The sequence below is a fragment of the Ambystoma mexicanum genome, chromosome 8, assembly GCF_040938575.1.
Source record: "Ambystoma mexicanum isolate Mex_15411 chromosome 8, UKY_AmexF1_1, whole genome shotgun sequence".
In the NCBI taxonomy this organism is placed as follows: domain Eukaryota; kingdom Metazoa; phylum Chordata; class Amphibia; order Caudata; family Ambystomatidae; genus Ambystoma; species Ambystoma mexicanum.
The window spans coordinates 743,174,967-743,189,728 of record NC_090929.1 but is presented as its reverse complement, the minus strand read 5'-3'; the positions used below and the strand labels follow the sequence as shown (position 1 = coordinate 743,189,728).

At 49.2% G+C, this 14,762-nt stretch overlaps 1 protein-coding gene across 7 annotated transcripts in view; it reads right to left on the bottom strand.

Annotated features, from left to right (window-relative positions):
* The window catches only part of LOC138472418 (uncharacterized), a 1,989,442-nt gene that overhangs the window by 825,320 nt on the left and 1,149,360 nt on the right, over positions 1–14,762 (bottom strand). The gene's annotated exons all lie outside the window — the stretch shown is intronic.

Sequence of the window (14,762 nt, the reverse complement as noted above, 5' to 3'; positions counted from 1 at the left end):
CGGCAGCTCCGATGGGCTTTGTTTTTCGCTGAATTTGATTTCGTGATTACCTATCGACCTGGCTGCAAGAACGGCAAAGCAGACGCCTTATCCCGAATTGGAATGGGAGAATCTGATACAAACTCAGAACCAGTACCAATAATTCCCGAACAGAGAATTCTAGGCATGACTTCGTTACAGACGCTTGAAGACATTCAAGTCAGAGTGAAACAACTCCTGGACCCTACAGTCCTACAGGATTGGATACAAAAGGGATCAGACTTTACCATAGATAATGGTTTACCTTATTACCAAGGACGCTTATTCCTGCCGCACAAGGATTTACACAAACTAGTTATTTCAGGTTATCATGATACATTAATAGAGGGACACCCCGGTATTGCCAAGACAATAGAAAAGGTGAAACGACAATTCTGGTGGCCCTCTTGGCGAAAAGATGTTAAATCTTTTGTGATGTCCTGTGGTGTTTGCACCCAAAATAAAGGTCAAAAGAAAAGACCAGCCGGTCTCCTTCAACCTCTAGACATACCGCCAGCACCCTGGCACACCCTATCAATGGATTTTATTACGGACTTGCCTCCTTGTTCGGGATACAATACCATTCTGGTAATTGTGGATTTGTTTTCCAAAATGGCCCACTTAATTCCTTTGAAAGGTTTACCTTCAGCTTCTGTCCTAGCCAAAGAATTCCTCGAAAATATTGTTCGGCTACATGGATTCCCATCTATACTAATCTCTGACCGGGGAAGCCAATTCATTTCCCACTTCTGGCGCAAATGTTGTCAAATGGCACAAATCGACGTAAGATTATCGACCAGTCACCACCCTCAGGCCGATGGTCAGACCGAGAGGACAAATCAGACCCTTGAGCAGTACTTACGGTGTATGTTACAGCAATCTGAAAGCAACTGGAAAGACATTCTTTGGATAGCCGAATACGCATATAATAATTCGGTACACTCTGGAACTGGCCATAGTCCTTTTTATACCTTGTTTGGACATCACCCTCGAACCTCAAACCTTGACTCACCTCAGAACCTCGGAGTGCCCGCAGTAGAACATCTGCATTCTACCATTACCCGAGCCTTCAAAGAGGCAACGACGCATTTACAACAAGCCAAGAGAAAATACAAGGAGAATGCTGACCTACATCGGAGTGAAGCACCTCCGTATCAGATTGGGGATCAAGTGTGGTTAGCTACCAGACATTTACCGCTCAAAGGGCCTCGAACTTTTAACCCAAAATATCTGGGACCTTATTCTATTACGGCAATAATTAACCCAGTAGCGGTTAAACTTGATTTACCAGCTAATATGCAAATTCACCCTGTTTTTCATGTGTCACTTCTGAAACCAGTGGTCCCCGGAACCCGACTACTCAAACCTCCAGAACCTATTCAAATAGATGGGGAACCCGAATTCGAAGTGAAGAACATTTTAGATTCAAAAATGTTTAGGTCAAAGCTTTTCTACCTAATTGATTGGAAGGGGTACGGACCTCAGGAGAGGTCGTGGGAACCCAGTGACCATGTGCATGCACCTCGATTAGTCAGGAAATTCCACTGACTCTTCCCAAACAAACCAAAACCCCCGGAGGGAACAACCTTGGGAGGGGCCTTGGGGGGGAGTGCTGTCACGATGCCTGCTCCTGGGGAGCCGGCTCAGGCCCTGCGTCCCCGAAAGCGGACATCTAGTCCCCGGGGAAGGTCCCAGCAACCCCTTATAGGGGCTCTTTGGACAGCGTCCTGGCGCCTATGGCGCCAGGCTCATAGAAAACGTCAGTCCTGGCGCCATAGGCGCCAGGCTCATTATGAAAGTGTTTGGGTGCACTTACCTGATGCAGACCATGCTGCAGAACCCCGGCCTCCTTGAGGCCTGAAAGGAACTACTTTACCTGTGGGACTCATTTACCACCCGGGCGTGGTCGGGGAAGGATACATACCTGATTGGACGAAGGACACATTCTAGGAACTTCTTCCAAGGCTATTTAAACCACACCCGATCAGCCACACGTGCTTCGCGTTCTGCATCTAGCAGCTGGACGCTCAACGTGTCTGCTCCTGCATCTTGACTTCTGCCACACCTGCCAGCATCCTGAATCACCTGCAAAGAAAGGGAACAAGAGAACAGAAGAAGGAAAAGGCCTCACCTGCTAAATCTGCATCCCAGAGACATTTCGCCGACAATCCTGAAAAGGAAGACATTTATTTTTAAAAGCACATCGCACCGATCGCTGCAGCGCCGCATTCTACTCACCTTTACAGGGCGCCTCCATGTTCAGCAGCGACCATCCGGATTCGCAGTCGCGCCCCCGCGCCTAGGGAGAAAAAGAGAAAAACAAAGGTGAGAGAAAGAAGGGAAAAGGGAAGCTAAAACTCCATGTCAAGACTTACCTGTTGGGTCATTCCCTTTTCATTTCGGGTCCGCGCCGCATCCAGGCATTTTCGGACCCCGGCTCCTAAGGGGAAAAAGACATCAGCGTTAATGAGTGTATGAAAAGACATTACCAAAACACTCATTAAAGACTTACCTGATTTCCACAAGGATTTCACCGCTCACCTCGGGTCGGTGCCTGTTCCCCGGCATTCCGTACCCCGGCCCCTATGGGGAAAAAGACACCGGCATTAGAATATTAATGAATGGACACAAGGGGAACTACTTATAGAAAAACTTACCTGGAAGCCAAGCAAGTTTGGTTCTCACCCATCCGAAAATCCAGTGACGTAACTGGATACCAACGCACCCCTGCATCAGAAGCAGGATGGAGAGCTCGTCCTTCCAGACCCTAAGTTGAGACGCTACGGGGAAGCACAGAAGGGTTTTGAGGAGGGTGAGAGGGGTAAGTGGGAGGCCGATTGCATTACCCCGCAGACAGTTAACCCCCTATTCGCACCTACAGAAGGATACTTCTGCGAGTCAGACAAGCCAGATCTGGGGCCCGGTCCAGTCCGTCTTCCGAACCATGCGCATCACCTTAGACGAGGTCACAGCAGCGCGAACCAGGCCAGCGCCCCCGTGGGAGTCAGGTGAGCGTTACAATTTATCAGTTCCCAGAGGTTGCGCATATTTTTTTGCACATAACATTTGCAGCATGTGCTCCGCATCCCTCTTGGCCCTAACAATTCTAGAGGCAATCAGCCAATTTTGGTATTTTTGTCTGCCTTTCTTTGTTCTTTCCTTCCATAGTGGACCTCCATCTCTCTTGATCTTTCTAATAGAGGCTCGCATTTCCCATCTAGCCATCACCAGTTCTTGATCATGTACATGTTTTCAAAGCCATTCACCTTTACCCCTACTACACCCCTTCTGAACAACGTCCTTCAGAATTCCCAGATATTCCACTCTACACTGGTCTATTTGTGACAAGGTTTTGTACTTGCTCGTTATTTGTGTGAAGTCATTGGGCCTCAATCTTAATCGGCTCCTACCCCATTCTCAATCTACCTCCCCCATTTTCTCTAAGCTCTTTCTGTGTTTTGACAAAGATATCGAAATTGCCAAAAGGTTGTGATCACTTGACATCTGATTTAATATCTCAAATTGATTCACCCTCTACCTTAAATTGTCAGAAACGAAGCAACAATCAATACATGATTTAAATGCACCATTTCTCCAAGTACATATACCGGGTATCTCACTCTGTTAACCCATTCAGCATGCACATAGCTCTCGATCTCATGCTTATCATCCACTTAGAGGCTTCCTTGCAAGGGAACTCATTTCTTATTAAGGAGTATTATATTTAAATATCCACAAAGAATAATCCTTGCCTCATCCCATTTCCTCATCACCTCGTCCACTACCCTCATAATTGACTCCACAAATGTACTTTCGTTGGACATATTGACTCTCCAGTAGATATTGATTAGGAGATAGGTGGCACCTTGCATCTTCAATGTGCTTGTTAGAGTCATAATTTGAAAATTCAAACCAGACCCCATTTTTACCAGAATCAAAAGGCTGAGAAGGGATGCCCCATGACTCCTTTAGGGGCTGGATTCAAAAATGCCATAAAGCCTTCACCAAAGGTACAGATCTTAACCACGTTTCTTGAAAACACAATATATCAAAGTGCTCCAGGAGTAGGGAATTTTCAGAGCTCTAAAACCTCTTCTGTTCCATGAGGCAACTCTTAAGGTCTGTAGTTCCTTAGTATTCTATTCCTGCCCAGTGTTTCCAAGAGCACCAGCCAGCCAAGTCCTGGCTCTTTCCGCTTTTCACCTCTCGTCCAAATCCCCGATATTTAGGATTTTCTTTTTTTTTTACTGTCAAATGTAAACTTTAGAGGTATAACATCTCTTTTTGAAAACGCACTGACTTGCTTCTTGTTCAGATTTTTGGGCTTACTTTGACCTTTGTCTTCTTTCTTAAGAGTTTCATCACTTTGGGCTGTCTTAGCTTTTGACTTATAATCGGTCGCCTCTTGCCGATTTGCTTTAATTCTCTCCTGGTAGTCGCTAATATCATACCCTAATGGAAGAAATTTCTCAGATTGTGACAACAAAAGTTCTTTCTTAGTTTGGGAGGTAAGATGTAAAACGACCCAATCTGTTTGCTTCTCCAATACAAATTCCACAATCCTAATGTCCACTGTAGATATCTGTCTTTGTGGAATAATACAATGAAGCTATCTCAGAACATTCCTTCTATTTAGAATTATCGAATTTGAGTTCCTAATGATTCATTCCAAATAAATATTTGGACTAGCCGATACGCCTGCAGACACTTCGGCTCACTGTTTACTTTTATTCTGTCTTTTGCCCAAAAATTCCTCCTTCTTTTTAGGGCGTTGCCCCCCCGATCACCAAGCTGACATTTGGTAGAGCCTTTTTTATAATTTTCTTTCGCTTTTCTTCCAGTATCCTGAATTTCACTGCCGGTTCACATAGTGGAGATAGCAATTGTTCAGTATTAGGTTTTTGTTTTGGTAGTTTCTGCAATTCAGTAGCCATATCCATTTGGCTCTAAATTGCAGCCCATTCTGAACTACTCATCTTCTTCCAATTATCAACCTCCTTCTCTCTTCCGATTTCTTCTATTAAGTCACTTAGGCAAGTGTCTGATAGTTCTGCAATTGTCTCGTGACTCTCTGATGGCATACTAGCCATCGGGTCTTCTGCCATTAGCAACTTAAGTTCTGTTCTTGCGCATTTAGGCTAGGGTTTATGTTTATTGGAGGGGGAGAGTGCAGGTTTCTTAGGAAGGCTCGAGAGCCATTTGACTTCCGCTTCGTCACACCCGACATATTTTTCGATTTATTTATTTATTTATTTTATTGACCTGTTCCATCTTAATCCTTAATGCCACTTGGAGGATGTTTAGGGGCTTCTGCCACCTTATTAGGCTGAAACATTGAAACAATACTTCCTTTGCTAACAGGGATCTGATGTTGAAGTTTGTCTGGTGAAATCAAAATCACTTCCTTTACAGGACTGCTCTCCTCTTCTACTGCTGGCGGAACCGGCGGAGTACTTTACACTGGTTTCGACTGTTTACAGTAGGCCCTCATCCATCTGCAATCTGCCAATGTTATATCCATCCGCACGGATTTTTCCACCGATTCTCGCCTGGCTAAATCACATAGGCGTTTTGCCAATTTACTGAATTCTCCACCTCCTTATCCAGACGAGAATCCACTTTGATCACCAAAGTCTCCAATCTTGCCATCTTACTAGACTTGTCTGCAATGATGGCTGATTGATCCTGCAAGGTGTTACACAATGCTTCATATAGCTTGGTGAATGGCGTTAGAGACACTGTCAAAGATGCCATAACAGTATCTTGACGATGAGCCTGATCTTCAGCACAAGAGGGCTCCTTAGTTTTCCAAAGGTACCGACTTGATCTCTCAGAGGGTTGGCGCGAAGATGATGAGCAGGGCGTAGAGCTAGCACTATCACTTGCCTCCATCTCATTTTGAGACAGTCAGCAATGGACCCTCTGCGTACACTCTTTTTATTTATCGAAATCTCCTCTTTATTATAGACAGAGCATGTTCTATACTTCGGTCCAACTGCAAGTCTCTGGGATCTTGAAGTGGTTTTTGTTGGTCAAATTCCCACTCCACAAAACTCCCCTTCATTCTCAGGACTGGGGTTGCCAACCCCCTTCTCATTTCCTGTGGCTCCACATTCTTATCGGCCTGCTTCACAGATTCATCTAGTGCTGAAAGTCGCTCTTTTACACAAGATAGGCTGATTCTCTTTTGCTGCGCAATTTTTATAGTGCGGTCTGTGGGTTCTCTAGCTAGATGAGCTGCCAGGTCAGCATTGCGCCCGCTTGCTATTGGGGAAGCCAACTCACCCCCAATCGCCACTTCACCATTCATCTCTTTCCTAGATTGGCCGTCTTCATTCAGCCTTTCATCTCGGTTCTTCGCTTTGTCTAGTGCATCTTCTCTTGGCGGCTTGGACTAATCATCCTGCCCACCCACGCTAGTTCCTCTTCCACTCGATTGGGGAAGCTTGGGTCTTAATCGAATACTGCTACCTCCAAATCCACAGATTTTTTTTTTATTATTTGCAGTTAGCAGTTCTTGCCCGACTTGTGCAAATCAAAGTCCAGCTCTAGTCTTTTTTCAGCTGCTTCCATCAGCAGAAAGCGGTTTAACAAGCTGCTCCAACAAAGTTCACTGGGGCACACGTCTCCCCCTCCTGATCTCTCGCATCAGTTAATACTGATCCCTCCACCCAAGGCAGCGGGTCCACGGTCACCTTCATCCCCTCTCCCCCCAGCCCCTTTTCAACCCACCCTTGGCTTCTAGGGGTACAATCCACATGGGGAAGAGTGAGGGGCAGAGCATGGGGCAGAGCATTATTGTTAGACATTGAATGTAGGTGGCTACAGTCTGGAGATTCAAATCCTGCTGGATCATTCATGAGCATAACATGTGCTGCACGTTTTACCTGTACTCGTGTGCAAGCACCCCAGGGACTAGTAATGGTCGTAATTCACCATTTATGGCTCCGCTTCGCTAGGAAGGAGACTTTATAACCAAAGCAGGTGAGACAGCAGGGCAGGGAGGAGCTCAACACCACTAAGAGGTCCAGCAGCAGCTTTCACAGCAACGGCTCCTGCAACATAACACTCTGGCAAGCTCCACTTATCTCCACTTGTCTCCACTTCGCCTGAATAATAACAAACCGGCAAGTTTTGCCCGTCTTTTCACTTTTTATTGTGTGTCAATCCAGTCCTCAGATCTTTGAACACTTTTGCATCCCTGAGTCAAAATGCTGCTTCAGTATCCAGCTCCTAGCTCCGTTATGCAACTTTTGTTAATAAACAAATTAACAAATTCCCGTTCAAAACCCTTTAAAACAATTCACTCCCTGATTTTATTTTTCGTTGTTACAGGAGGTTCTAGTGCTCTTGCATACTTGCCCACCCTACAGATTTTTAAGCAGTCCTACCGCCTACAGATTTCAGTGACAGTTCCTACTGCTTTTTACAGTGGCAAGTCATTTATGTGGCTCTAAGGCAGGCTCCAGGACAACGCATGCAATACATTAATTAGTCTGTCTGTAGAGTGGACTGGAAGGTGATTACTTTGATTGGGCTGAGACCAATCTACTGACCTAACAGCTACTTGACTCTGCCCTGCACTATTGCCGGGTCAACCCTTAGGTGAACCACCAGTGAAGGCAAGTAGCAGAGCGTACCACCATCACACAGCATCTGTCTATCAGACTGATGGGTGTATCAGTCGCCATGTCATTCAGTGTTTAACTTGCAATAAATATGTACTGCCTGGGCTGCTGCTACAGAGCAGTGGCAAACGTTACCCACCAGCTCTGTGTGATTACCTTCTATGAAGTTAGGTAATTGAATGTGGTGTTAAATTACCATTCAGAATGATCAATTTTTAACATTTCAACGTTTTTCCATGTTGTGCTGTTTGATGGATTGTGCATTTCAGAATGCATCAATGGTGCCAACAATATATGTTTTGTATTTTCCTGTGATGTCATTGTAATAGGATTTATTATTTGTGAAACTTGAAAAATCCTACCTCTTTTTGGTCACAGAATGTTGGCAAGTATGCTCTTGTCCCGTTTTATGGATCAAATTGATTGTGCAGAGAGGACGGCACAACGGAGGAATAAAGAGGTCTCAGCAATGCAGCAATGTGGAATGGAAGCAAGTTGCAACAAAGTGAATGCACGTTTCCATTTGCGTCCCAAAAAAATGCTTACCGGCAGCTCTGCTACAGCTTACCACTTTCTACTGCGGTCTCACAGTCTCATGGTCTCAGAAGCAGCTCAGCAACAATGTGATAGAGGAAAGAACCTCTTGCATGGAACGTTGAGTGTCAAACCGTCACCAACAGAAATCACTGAAACAAACAGCTTCTTCCAATGCTAGCAACGCAATTATTGACTACTTCTGGACTGGACTCTATGTAGCAAAGCACAGCAAAGCAGGACACAGGACCCGTCCCAGGGACGTCATTTAGGGGTTGCAACTGCGACCCCTAGGGTCTTCCTTGCTACCCCTGTGGTCTCCCTTGCTACCCCTAAAAATAAAACGGGGGAAAAAAAGTTTTTAAAATTATTTTTTTGAATGCACGCTCCTGGGCTCTGGCCAGCGCCATGTGGCTCTTTGCTTCTGGGGTGGCTGATTTTCTTGTTCAAGCCTCTTTAAAAAAAAACATAGGGGTTACACAAGTCTAACACTTTCACCAGTGACTCTCAATGAGAAAGCATAGGATTACCAAATAATGTGTCTTTCTGGAATTCTATACAATAACTGCTAGACTCATTAAAGGTTTATTTCAGGCACACTCCAGGGTGTGAGTCACTGATTTAGTCTGTTTTTAACCACCTCAACTCAGCCTTTCAGCCTTCTGAGGTCGATAAATGAGTACCAGCACAGTTTGTGTGATATTGTATGTATATTTTTTCTATATAAAGCGCTTAAGCGTAAGTGCTATATAATAACACATCATTATCATTTCGTCATGGACGTCTGCTTGCATTCACAGTAATTTGGTAATATGGGCCTATACACACTGATCTTAACAATACATATGTCGATCCATTCTTGTATGAAATGTATTTCACATTATAGTGATATCGTAACCATTCTATCTTTGTGTACTTGGGAACAATGCTATGTGATGCCACTTCCTGTTTTGTCAAGGGCTGAAAGGTCGTGTTCCATCGCTTCCTGCAATATCACTTTGGGGTGGGGTCAAATTAAATCACTTCCTGTGATGTCTTCAGAGGTCAAAGGTCTTGTGATGTCCCTTCCGCTACCCCTGGCATTTTGGTGAAATTACGTCCCTGACTCGCCCCCTAAACAGAAGTGGTAAACAGACTGAGGGTGGTAGTGTCCCACCAATAACCATGGCCTAATGTAATCCAGAACACATGAAGGCTTGCCAACTGGGGCACCAAACATGTGCTCAAACACTGGAGGAACCACTTAATGTGCAGAGGTTCCTTTTCACACAACTCCTCCCTGCCGAATCTACTCACATCATCACCTCTCTCTACCTTACATTACTTCCAAAAACTCCGCACATGGTAATAAGCTGCCTACTTACATACCACACTAACGGAACAACACTACTGCATGCATCTGTAACCCTATCACTCCAACCCATACCTGCGGCCGACCAGATTCCTGTGGCATTGATCAAGTAATGTTCAACGTTGGACTCTCCCTTCTGATTGAAACACAAATCCAAGGTCCTTTGTAGGGCCACTGCCCAGTACCCAAAAAGAATCATGCTGACACTCATGATTTGTGTACGTCTAGCCAGCAAGCACCAATACTACAGGATTTGCAAGTGCCTTTCCCTCAATCTTGTTAAGAACCACACCCTCTCTCTTTTCTTGCAGAGCTATATACAGTGGGGCTAACCCTCCCATGCGTGTTGGCCCTTTTAGGGATGTGTCCCTCCCACAAGTATTGCCCTTTTAAGATGTGCCATGACAGTGTCATGACCCAAGCTAATAAAAGGGAGCCCTGCAGGCACGTCAAACAGAACGGCAGCAGACTCCGAAACGGAATGTCTTGAGTCCGTCTCTCATTACGGTCTCCAGGCCCACCGAGTGCAAGCAGGGCCTGCAGGCCAGGTTGCCATGGGGCCCCCTTGCCAGGAGTGCATCCAGGGTCTGCATGTGCTAGTAGGTCTCGACCTGCCACCCCTAGAGGCACGGGGTCTCATAGGTGCTGGTGTTCCATAGTGTGGCGTTGCCCCGCAAGGGCTGCGCACGCGGCGGCGTGACGTTGCACGTCGCCGCGTGCAGATTTAATAAACGGGGCGTTCCCGGAAGCCGGCAGAGCGACCGGGGAGCCCGAAGCCGACAGACGTGTGTGAGTGTGCTCTGTCGGGTTGGGGGCTCACGGGCACGCATGGGGGACAAGGACCAACCCCCAACAGTGGCGACGAGTGGTGACGGATGCCCGGGCCCGGCGGTGAAAGGCTTCTGGAATTTTTCCTCATAACGGAACGTTCACGGACGTTTCGTTTCACGCCGTGGCTGCGGACCGCACACGCGGCTGGTGGCCATTTTGGACACAAGGCCGCAGAACTTCTCGGGGCTCCGGTTTGGAACGAGAAGGTGATCCGGGTCTAATTTTTGGATTTCATGGTAGCAGACTGCATAACCTGCACGCCCATACCTAATTTGTGTGTTTCACTCATATTTTGGGACCGTTACGTCGAGTGTAAGCTAGGACAAGGACTACTATGGCAGGGCCTGCTTAGTCCAGTCCACCCACATAGCTTAATTTTTGGGACCTCTACATTGCGGTGCATTGCTGCAAGGTGGCGACAAGGCACTTCCTCGCCCTTTCATCATCAGGACACACTCTCTTGATCCTCTTCATCATCACAAGGTAGCGGCAGTTGGTGCTTCACATTCTCTTGATCCTCTTCATCATCACAAGGTGGTGGCAGTTGTTGCTTCTTTGTGTGCAAGATTTTTTGGTGGTGCTCAGTGAAGGGGACACACTTCACCGTCGTCTCCGTTCTCCAAGTTGGACCAGTGCTGTGCCGGGCATGGGGGTGAATCCACCTGCATGGTGATGGTGGGAATCTGAGTTGCGGCCCCAGGACTTGAAGTGGGGGTGCCTGTGCGCTCAATCACATGTACGACAGCGACCAGGACGGTGACGCTGCGGACCCTGTGGAAGACTCTCAGGACGAAGGTCAGGCGGCCCAGCCTCAGCAGGGCCCACAGCATCCAGTGCAACAGCCTGCAGCACTGCAACCGTTGCCACCGGGGAATCAGGCGCCTGCACCCCAGGCACTACTAGGAGCGCAGCCAGCCGCTCCACAAGGGGCTCCCATCATGGCTCAAGCGAGAGCCCAGGCGGCCCTACAACCGATACCAGAATTTGATCCAACGGGGCCCCCGTCCAGCCTGGGGCCCCGATGGAGGAGGTGGGTGGCCCGCCTGGACATGTACTTTAGGGCTGCTCGGGTGACGGACGACGACAGCATGGTGGCCACCATGCTGTACTCAGCGGGAGCCGCGGTTCAGGAGATCTTCGAGTCGCTGACACCGGCTGACCAGACCTATGGTGAGGCCAAAGCGGCTCTCCTCGCACATTTCCTTCCCCTCGCCAACGTGGACTTTGAGAGGTTTGTCATGCTGTCGGCCAAACAAAAGGATGATGAGACCCTGGACACTTTTTACGGCCGCCTGCGCCGCCTTTCCCAAGGGTGTGCGTGGGGGGACGCGGATGATATGATACGAACAATGCTGATCCAAGCATGCTCCTCCGGCAAACTGAGGAGACAGGTCCTCAGAGAGCCGGGGATCACTCTGCCCCGCATACTAGAACTGGGTCGATGTCACGAAGTGGCCGAGGCACGGGAAAACAAAATGGAGGCGGGATCACGCTCGATCAAGGCCGAAGAGGTGTGCGCTGTTTGGCGGGGCGGCCGAGGAATAAGAAGGCCTGGTGGAAGCCCCCGAGACAGAGCCGGAAGATCAGGGGAGTCATGTCAGAAGTGTGGCTATGACCTCCCCCACACAACAGAGTGCCCAGCCACAGGAAGAACATGTGGCCGATGTGGACTGCCTGATCACTTCTCAAGAGTGTGTAAGTCGGCTCTCCCTGTTATGGTACCGAGAGGCCCTGCCCGGATCTGGACTCCGCGCCAAAGCCAGCCATCCAACGTGGCCCAGGTAGATCAAGCGGAAGAGGAGACCCAGATGGAGGGGGCTGAAGAAGAGGAGGAGGAGAACATCTTTTTCGTCTCAAGCATGGGGGTCCTGAAAGGCAAAAGCAGGAGGCAGCCAAGGTGCGTGGTGGAGGTGAACCGCTCGTCTGTTCCCGTGTTGGTGGACACAGGGGCATCTGTCAATGTAATGGCGAGGGGACATTATGACGCTCTTGACCCGCCACCCAATCTGGCTGTGCCAAGAGCTCGCATATTCGCCTTTGGTGGACTTGAGCCTATACCGCTGGACGGGGCGTTCGTAGCGAAGGTGGAACATGAAGGCTCGATGATCAGGGCTCGGTTCTACGTGTCCCCTATAAGCAACAACACCCTGCTAAGCTGTGCGGCTGCGGAGGCACTCGGGATAGTCAGTTTTGCGTACTCAGTATACCTGGAGGACATTAACGATCTACTTGACAAGTACGCAGCCCTGTTCAACGGCATTGGGAGAATGACCGGTGATCCAGTCAGTCTGCACATTGATAATTCAGTACAACCCATTGCCCTGAAACACCGGAGAGTTCCCTTTCATCTGAGGGAGCAGGTCGACAAGGAGCTGGATAACCTGGTGGCCTTGGACATCATCGAGAAAGTGGAAGGCCCAACACCATGGGTGTCCCCCATTGTCGTGGCCAGAAAACCAAAACAGCCGGACTCAGTTCGTATCTGTGTGGACATGAGGCTACCCAACAAGGCCATCAAAAGGGAGCGACACCTGACTCCGACCATTGACGACATAATCGCTGAGGTACAAGGGGCCAGATTCTTCTCCAAGCTCGACCTCAGAGCAGGGTATCATCAAGTTGTCCTCCATCCGGAGTCCCGGTATATAACAACATTCACCACCCACCGGGGACTCTACAGATACAAGAGGTTAAGCTTCGGGGTGTCGTCGGCTGCGGAAGTGTTTCAGAACATTATCCGAGGTGCCCTTGCTGATCTTGAAGGGGTACTCAACATCAGTGATGACATTTTGGTGTTTGCCACCACGGAGGTGATCCACCTGAAACGCCTGGCCAAGACTTTCGAGAGACTGCAGTCATTGGGCCTCACCCTCCATAGGGACAAATGCGAATTCCTGCGCCCCTCCATAGAATTCTTTGGGTTCGTGTTTAAGGAGGGAGGAGTGTCACCCGACCCGCGGAAAGTCCAGGACATAAAGAGGGCACAGCCCCCGGAATCGGTGTCGGAGGTGAGAAGCTTTCTGGGCATGGTGACCTACTGCGGTCGGTTCATCCAAAACCTGGCCTCAAGGTCTGAGCCGCTCAGAGCTCTTACTAAGAAAGAGACGGCCTGGCACTGGGGTCCACTGGAGCAGTCAGCGTTCGAGGACATCAAGAGCGCCTTAACAACGGAGGACACCATGGCGTTTTTCGACCCAGCGCTACCCTCGGAGATCGTGGTCGATGCCAGTCCGTTTGGCCTGGGGGCGGTCTTGACTCAGGTGGACCGGGATGGAAGCCTCCGTCCCGTAGCGTATGCCAGCAAAGCGCTCTCGGAAACGGAGCAGCGTTACTCCCAGATTGAGCGGGAGGCCCTGGCGGTCCTGTGGGGATGCAGACATTTTCGCCTCTATGTGCTGGGGCGCCCGGTGACTGTGGTGACTGACCACAAGCCCCTGCTCCCGATCCTGGCGGGCTCATCCTCAAAGCCCCCGGCCAGAATTGAGAGATGGATGCTCGCATTGCTTGAGTACGGGGTCACGCTGGTGTACCGGCCAGGAGCTAACAATGCAGCGGACTACCTCTCCCGGCATCCCGGAGTGCGTGGGGGAGTGGTGGGAGATACCTGCGCGGAAGAGGCGGACGACCATGTCCAGATGGTAGTGGAAGGAGCAACACCAAATGCGATGCACCTGTCGGAGCTGGAGGCTGCAGCGGCCGAGGATGGGTGCTTCCAAATACTGAAGCAGTCGATGCAGAGCGGATCCTGGAAGTTCGTCTTGGAAGCTCTCGCGGGGCGGACCCATGAGGCGAAGACCGCCCTTGAACAACTGTGGAAAGTGAAAGACGAACTGTCATTCTCGGAGTCGGGACTCCTACTCCGAGGGGATCGCATAGTGGTCCCCCACTCCAAAGTAGGTGATGTGATCACTCTGGCCCATCACGGGCATCAGGGTGCCGCCAAGACTAAGGCAAGGCTGCGGATGAAGGTCTGGTTCCCGGAGCTGGAGAAAAGGGTCGATGACTTTGTGGCAGCCTGCGTATGGTGTCAGGCAGCCTCCCCGGTGCAGAGAGAACCGGCCATCGAAGCCATGCCTCGGGGGACCAGGCCCTGGGAGGTCGTTCATGCGGACTTTGGGTCCACGTCCGTGGGCACCCACTTTCTGGCCATAGTTGATGAGTACTCCCGGTACCCCGAGGTGGAGTTTGTGGAGTCGGTGGCATTCGAGCATGTGGTAGTCGCCGTGGAAAAGATATTTGCAACCCATGGATTTCCCCTGACGCTATGCTCGGACAACGGGTCACCATTCCAAAGCGAGCGGTTCTCAGAATTTCTAGCCAGCTGTGGAGTCAAACATCGGAAGATATCCCCATTGTGGCCTCGAGCCAACGGTGTTGCAGAAAGGCTGATGCGAACGCTG